Source organism: Engystomops pustulosus, chromosome 5 (genome assembly GCF_040894005.1).
Source record: "Engystomops pustulosus chromosome 5, aEngPut4.maternal, whole genome shotgun sequence".
Classification (NCBI taxonomy): Eukaryota; Metazoa; Chordata; class Amphibia; order Anura; family Leptodactylidae; genus Engystomops; species Engystomops pustulosus.
The window spans coordinates 43,178,525-43,185,931 of NC_092415.1; positions in this window are offsets into that span (position 1 = coordinate 43,178,525).

Sequence of the window (7,407 nt, forward strand, 5' to 3'; positions counted from 1 at the left end):
TGGTATCACAGAGAGTAAACAGAGCTGTGCGTGAGCCGTGCACTTGTGTGACATCACATGACCAGGGACAGATTTCTATCCACTGAAAGTACAAATCCTGTGTTGCTGCAGTTTCTCTTCTGCCCTCTCCTTTCATTGCATAGCACTGAAGGAGCTGGCATGAGAAAAGCGACATCACAACCGGCCCGCCACAAGTGGGGCATCACAGACTGGAAGTCCCATTCAGAATGATTGTCGTAAGCCAGCCAAGACCTATGGCAGCCGCATGAGAACATAGGACATCTCCGGATCCAAGAAGCATCCACCAAGTGTACGAAGATGGATCGAGGAGGTATCCCTGGACCAGGCACAAAGGTAGGTAGGTAGTCCAATATCAGGATTTCCTGTGGCTAGTCACTGTTCACTGCTCCATCAGTCAGAGTCTACACACTTCATCCAATCTTCTTCACCTGCGTCTCCCTCCCTTTACTTGAGTAGTACTGCAGGATCGCATGCTTCCTGCATCACTGCAAGGAGCCAATGGATGAGGCCAGCGACTGGGACTGGGTATGAAGTGGTTGTGTGCCTCACATGCCGTGAGAGCGCCACAAAACTGCCGGAAACGCCATAGTGAATGTCCCCCAACGACTCCTATTCTACCTTGAGGGCGCCTTGGTTGCGTTTTCATTGCGTTTTAAAATGCATTACAACAGCTGAGGAGAGGGGATTTGCCTAATTACATTACTATTTACATTTGTTAACGCTATGTGCGTTAATGCATTGTTTACGCATGCATTACCAGTGCGTTTACAGTGCGTTTTGTAAACGCAAATGTTAACAGTAATGTAATTAGGCAAATCACCTCATCTCAGCTGTTGTAATGCAGCTGTTTAAAACGCAATGAAAGCTCAGGTCAAAACGCAACATGTGGACGCGCCCTGAAAGACAGCCCCTTTATACTGGTTTGGCTTAATCCCACATCATGTTATTAGACTTCTTGTAGGTCATACTTGGTGTTAAGGGGGCTGCCTTTCAAGGTAGCAAATTTACCATTTAACACCTTGGAAAACATATTTGCATACTTCCCAGATTTCTCTAGTGGAGCGTCTATGGCAGTGGTGGCGAACCTATGGCACGGGTGCCGGAGGTGGCACTCGGAGCCTTTTCTGTGGGCACCCAGGCCATCACCAGAGAGGACTCCAGGTATCTTCCTGCAGTCCCAGACAGCCCAGGACTTGCTGTGCACAGAGCTATTTTAAAGTGACAGTGCTACCTGGGACTACTGGATGAGTGGGAAGGTGTTGTGACAGAGAAGGGAGTATAAATCACAAATAAAATTTCTGTGTTGGCACTTTGCGATAAATAAGTGGGTCTTGGCTGTAGTTTGGGCACCCGGTCTCTAAAAGGTTCGCCATCAGTGGTCTATGGCTTTGTCTCCACATACCTGTAAGGCGGCCTTAATTGGCAAACTTTCCATAAGGCTACATTCACACTGACGTATGGAGGACGTATATACGGCCGATATACGTCCTCCATAGACGTCAATGGGCGCACGGCGCCCTACGGGAGCGGTACGGTGCAGCGCACGTACCGCTCCGTTCCCGGAAAAAGATAGGTCCTGTCCTATCTTTCTCCGTAGTACGACGCCGTGCGCCATTAATTCCTATGGAGAGGGGCGGGGGTGAGCTGCGCTCACCTCCTCCTCCTCTCTCCGTACACTGCCATTGCCCAGTATGGTACGGGCAGTGTGAATATAGCCTTAGGAGAACTCTTTCCTTCTGACCCCAAGCAATCAGAGGTACACTTGTTCAAGTCTATAATAATAATAATAAAAATAATAATAAAGATATATAAATAAAGATTATTATTATAAGTCTAAGAAAGTGAGAATAAAAGTTAGCCATTTTTATAATAAAAATGAAAGGAAAGTTGCTCAGTCTTGCTTTGATATATCAGCACTTTGGATTACAAGCAAGGTAATTTGTTCATTGGAAATTTTGCTTTGATATAAAAGGGTTTTGGAATGGAATCACATTCCCAGAACGAATTATGCTCGTAATCCAAGGTTCCACCGTACTAGCAAGTGATACTAGCTTAATAGAAGAGAAGGCATTTATGGCATATCCTATTGATGTGCTACATATTTATAAGATAGGAACATCTATTACATTTTCTTGTAGTGCAAAGTTACACTATCAGTAGTGGGTTATAATATAGGCAGTTTGGGCCCAAGCCTTTTAGGGGGCCCATGGCCACCTAAGCCACCCAACAATTTTATACTGGTCTTCTGAGCTTTCACCCATGAAATCTTCATACCTCTGTTTATGCTCTTAATACACACAAGCCATTTCAGGACCTTTGAAGGTCCTCCAAAGGTCCTGAAACCCAGACTGAAAGCAGGCAAAAAGGACGCTTCCTCCATTCCCCAAGAAGCTCGATTCTAGACCCATATGTAGGAAGTGATTCCAGACTTGTAGGTGCTATAATATTCCTACAGCCCAGGACCTATGGCAGTCTTAATCCACCCCCAGACACTATGGACCTTGAAAAGGAAGAGTCCATATCCATATCTATTTCTATCCATCTGCCTACCGCTTATATATCCCTCTATCTGTTCTATCGATCTTATTTCAGTATATAATTTGTGTCAACTGTTACTCAGTGAGTACCGAGCTGATGCTATGTTTCTATAGATCTTTATATTGTTATTCAGAGCTACCACAAATTATCATCTCATTAACATTGCAGACTTTTATGTAGGGTTAAGCAAATGAAGCCAAGCCAGAGGATGACATTGTTCCTAATGTGAAGAACAATCCCTCATGTATGTAAACATGTTGTAGATTCTTACACAACCCATCTATCATGTCCTGCAAGAAATGTGCTGTTTACCTTAGATCACTTCACCTTAGGGCTTATATATCACTACACAGGCATTAATGTATTAAGTAGGAAATGGTGCAATGTGCATTACTAATAATTACATCCATCTGAAGCATTGTATCCATTTACTCCACTTAGGCAAAATGCATACATTTTGTGGTACCGGTGACCATAGGGAAAACCAGCCAAACCCTGAAGGATGCACAGTATTTAAGTCAAAACAAATGTGATCATTGCAGTAGCAAAACCACGTTGAAGCAGATAAACCGTGTCTAACACGCGGGAGTGTTAAGTAGATGGTGAATTGACCACATAACTGAAGCTTTACCTGCATGCTGATGGCAAGGTTACCCTCTCCAGCAGGGGCATAACTACAGTGGTAGCAGCCATAGTAACCGCTATGGGGCCCACAGTGTCAAGGGGCCCCAGCATCCCACTTGACACACTAAAGAGTGGAGGATGTGCATCATTATAACCATATTATGCTGCACTTTGTACATCATAATATGTATATAACATATATGTTATGTATATATGCTGCATCTGTGATGTGTATATGTTGTATGTGTATACAGTGTATGTCGTCTGCATATACTGTATGTGTGTATATATGCTGTATGTTTGTATATGTACTGTGTGTATATGCTCTGTATGAGTGTGTATAAATGTGTGATTGTAACTTGCACATGTGAGTATACAAATATGTATAAATTTAAGTGGGAAGGGGGGCCCCCAAGCCGAAGCCTGCTATGGGGCCCTGCCACTCCTAGTTACGCTACTGCTCTCCAGGTAAAATTGCTGTATTCCCAGCAAAAGAAAACTTCACTTTTGCATTCAGGTTTCCGTTTAGCAATTTCTGAGGTTTTTTTAATGAAAATATTGAATAATTAAGTGGTCAGTTTCTCCCCCATGATATCAATGAACTTGTAATAGTATCCATTACTGTCCATTTTTTACATCTTCTGTTTGCCTTTCGGTTATTTGAGTGGATAGTCGAGGTGTGAACTGCAATGCTATTTTTTCCGTCAGAGGTAACTGAAGGTCTGGAGCTAACAGATATCAAAATATCCACTTTGACCCCTTAATGACCACCATATCGACTTTTTTATGACGGTCATTAAGGGTACTTCATCAATTTTTTTTTCTCTAAAAAAAGGAAAATCAACATTTTTTAATCATTCATCACACAGAGTATTATGTTAAAAGCAATCAGTTGGAGTTTATGAACCCCAAATGTGTAAAATTAAAATAAAAACTTTTTGCCCCCAAAGTATTTTATTATGCAATGGAAAGTCATAAAATATATATATACATATATTATATACCGTATATTCCGGCGTATAAGACGACCTGGTGTATAAGACGACCCCCCTACTTTCCTGTTTAAAATATAGAGTTTAAGATATATTCGCCGTATAAGACTACCCCTTTTCCAACGCATACAAAACACAGGTAAAAATTTTAAAAAAAACAGATTTGAATTTAACATGGTCCTTTTTTTAACCCTTTCACGACCCGTGACGTAATAGCACGTCACGGGTCGGCCGCGGGTGCATGGAGAGGGCTCACGCGCTGAGCCCTCTCCATAGCCGGTAAGTCTTTGCTGTATATTGCAGCAAAGGCTTACCGGTAACACCCGCGATCGGTGCTAGCGTGAGGGCGCCGCCGCGTGGGCGCCGCCATCTTTTCGAGGATCGCCGCTCCCCGTGACGTCATCGGGGAGCAGCGATCCGTCGCCATGGTAACCTCGGGTCTCGCGAAGACCCGAGGCTACTTCAGGTTAACCCATGCATTACAATGTGCTATCAGCACATTGTAATGTATGAGTAGTAAAATCCCCATATACTGCCATACTGTAGTATGGCAGTATATGATAGGATCGTGCAGACCCCCTAGGGTTAAAGTACCCTAGGGAATCTGAAAAGTACTAAAAATAAAAATAAAAAAAAGTTAAATAAAAAAAAAAATTATAATAAAAAAACAGTAAAAATCATAAACACATTAGGTATCGCCGCGTCCGAAAATGCCCGATCTATCAAAATATGATAACGGTTTTTCACTGCGTTTAATCCCGTAACGGAAAATCGCTCCCAAAGTCGAAAATGGCACTTTTTTTGTCATTTAAAAAAATTTAAAAATTCTATAAAAAGTGATCACAAGGTCGAACAGTCCTAAAATTGATAACATTGTAAATGTCATCAAAATCAGCAAAAAACGACACCACCCACAGCTCAGTACACCAAAGTATAAAAAAGTTATTAGCGCCAGAAGATGGCAAAATCCCAAAAAAAAATTTTGTACAGGAGGTTTTAATTTTTTTAAATGTATGAAAACATTATAAAACTTATACATATTTGATATCCCCGTAATCGTACCGACCCAAAGAATAAAGTAGACATATCATTTGGGGCGCACAGTGAAATCCGTAAGATCCAAGCCCACAAGAAGGCGGCACAAATGCGTTTTTTTACCAATTTCACTGCATTTGGAATTTTTTTCCCGCTTCCTAGTACACGGCATGGAATATTCAATACCATCTCTATGAAGTGCAATTTGTTACGCAGAAAATAAGCCGTCACACAGCTCTGTACATGGAAAAATAAAAAAGTTATGGATTTTTGATCATGGGGAGTAAAAAATGAAAATGAAAAAACAAAAAAGGGCCAGGTCCTAAAAAGGGTTAATTTAAATTCTTATGACATGCAGGTATATAGCAGGAAAACTGTCGCTCATAAACATAAGGCATACAACAACAACATTACCATTACAGCACAGCCCCCAGTAGTATACAGCACAGCCCCCAGTAGTATACAGCACAGCCCCCAGTAGTATACAGCACAGCCCCCAGTAGTATACAGCACAGCCCCCAGTAGTATACAGCACAGCCCCAGTAGTATACAGCCCAGCATTAAAAAAAAAAAATAACCTGCTGGGAAAAAGATGGCGGCGCCCAGCAGAAGAAAGAAGACGGCGCGGAAGACTGAAGACGAGCCGCGCAGACATTGGGGCCACCGGAGGGTGAGTATGCGCCCCGATGTCTTTTTGAGGCTGCCGGCAGCCATCGTTGTGAAAACACCCGCGATCGGTGCTAGCACCGATCGCGGGTATTACCGGTAAGCCTTTGCTGCAATATGCAGCAAAGACTTACTGGCTATGGAGAGGGCTCAGCCCGTGAGCCCTCTCCATGCACCGGGACCCGACCGCCGCCGTGAATACACGGCGGGCGGTCGGGATTACCGGCGTATAAGACGACCCCAGAGAAGACAGAAGATTTTTCTGTCTTCAAAAGTCGTCTTATACGGCGGAATATACGGTATATATAAACAAATACCGTAGATACTTGAGTACAGTCACCGGCCACTTTATTAGGTACACCATGCTAGTAACGGGTTGGACCCCCTTTTGCCTTCAGAACTGCCTCAATTCTTCGTGGCATAGATACAACAAGGTGCTGGAAGCATTCCTCAGAGATTTTGGTCCATATTGACATGATGGCATCACACAGTTGCCGCAGATTTGTTGGCTGCACATCCATGATGTGAATCTCCTGTTCCACCACATCCCAAAGATGCTCTATTGGATTGAGATCTGGTGACTGTGGAGGCCATTTGAGTCCAGTGACCTCATTGTCATGTTCAAGAAACCAGTCTGAGATGATTCCAGCTTTATGACATGGCGCATTATCCTGCTGAAAGTAGCCATCAGATGTTGGGTACATTGTGGTCATAAAGGGATGGACATGGGCAGCAACAATACTCAGGTAGGCTGTGGCGTTGCAACTATGCTCAATTGGTACCAAGGGGCCCAAAGAGTGCCAAGAAAATATTCCCCACACCATGACACCACCACCACCAGCCTGAAGCGTTGATACAAGGCAGGATGGATCCATGCTTTCAGGTTGTTGACGCCAAATTCTGACCCTACCATCTGAATGTCGCAGCAGAAATCGAGACTCCTCAGACCAGGCAACGTTTTTCCAATCTTCTACTGTCCAATTTCGATGAGCTTGTGCAAATTGTAGCCTCAGTTTCCTGTTCTTAGCTGAAAGGAGTAGCACCCGGTGTGGTCTTCTGCTGCTGTAGCCCATCTGCCTCAAAGTTGGACGTACTGTGCGTTCAGAGATGCTCTTCTGCCTACCTTAGTTGTAACGGGTGGCGATTTGAGTCACTGTTGCCTTTCTATCAGCTCGAACCAGTCTGCCCATTTTCCTCTGACCTCTGGCATCAACAAGGCATTTCCGCCCACAGAACTGCCGCTCACTGGATGTTTTTTCTTTTTTGGACCATTCTCTGTAAACCCTAGAGATGGTTGTGCGTGAAAATCCCAGTAGATCAGCAGTTTCTGAAATACTCAGACCAGCCCTTCTGGCACCAACAACCATGCCACGTTCAAAGGCATCAAATCACCTTTCTTCCCCATACTGATGCTCGGTTTGAACTGCAGGAGATTGTCTTGACCATGTCTACATGCCTAAATGCACTGAGTTGCCGCCATGTGATTGGCTGATTAGAAATTAAGTGTTAACAAGCAGTTGGACAGGTGTAC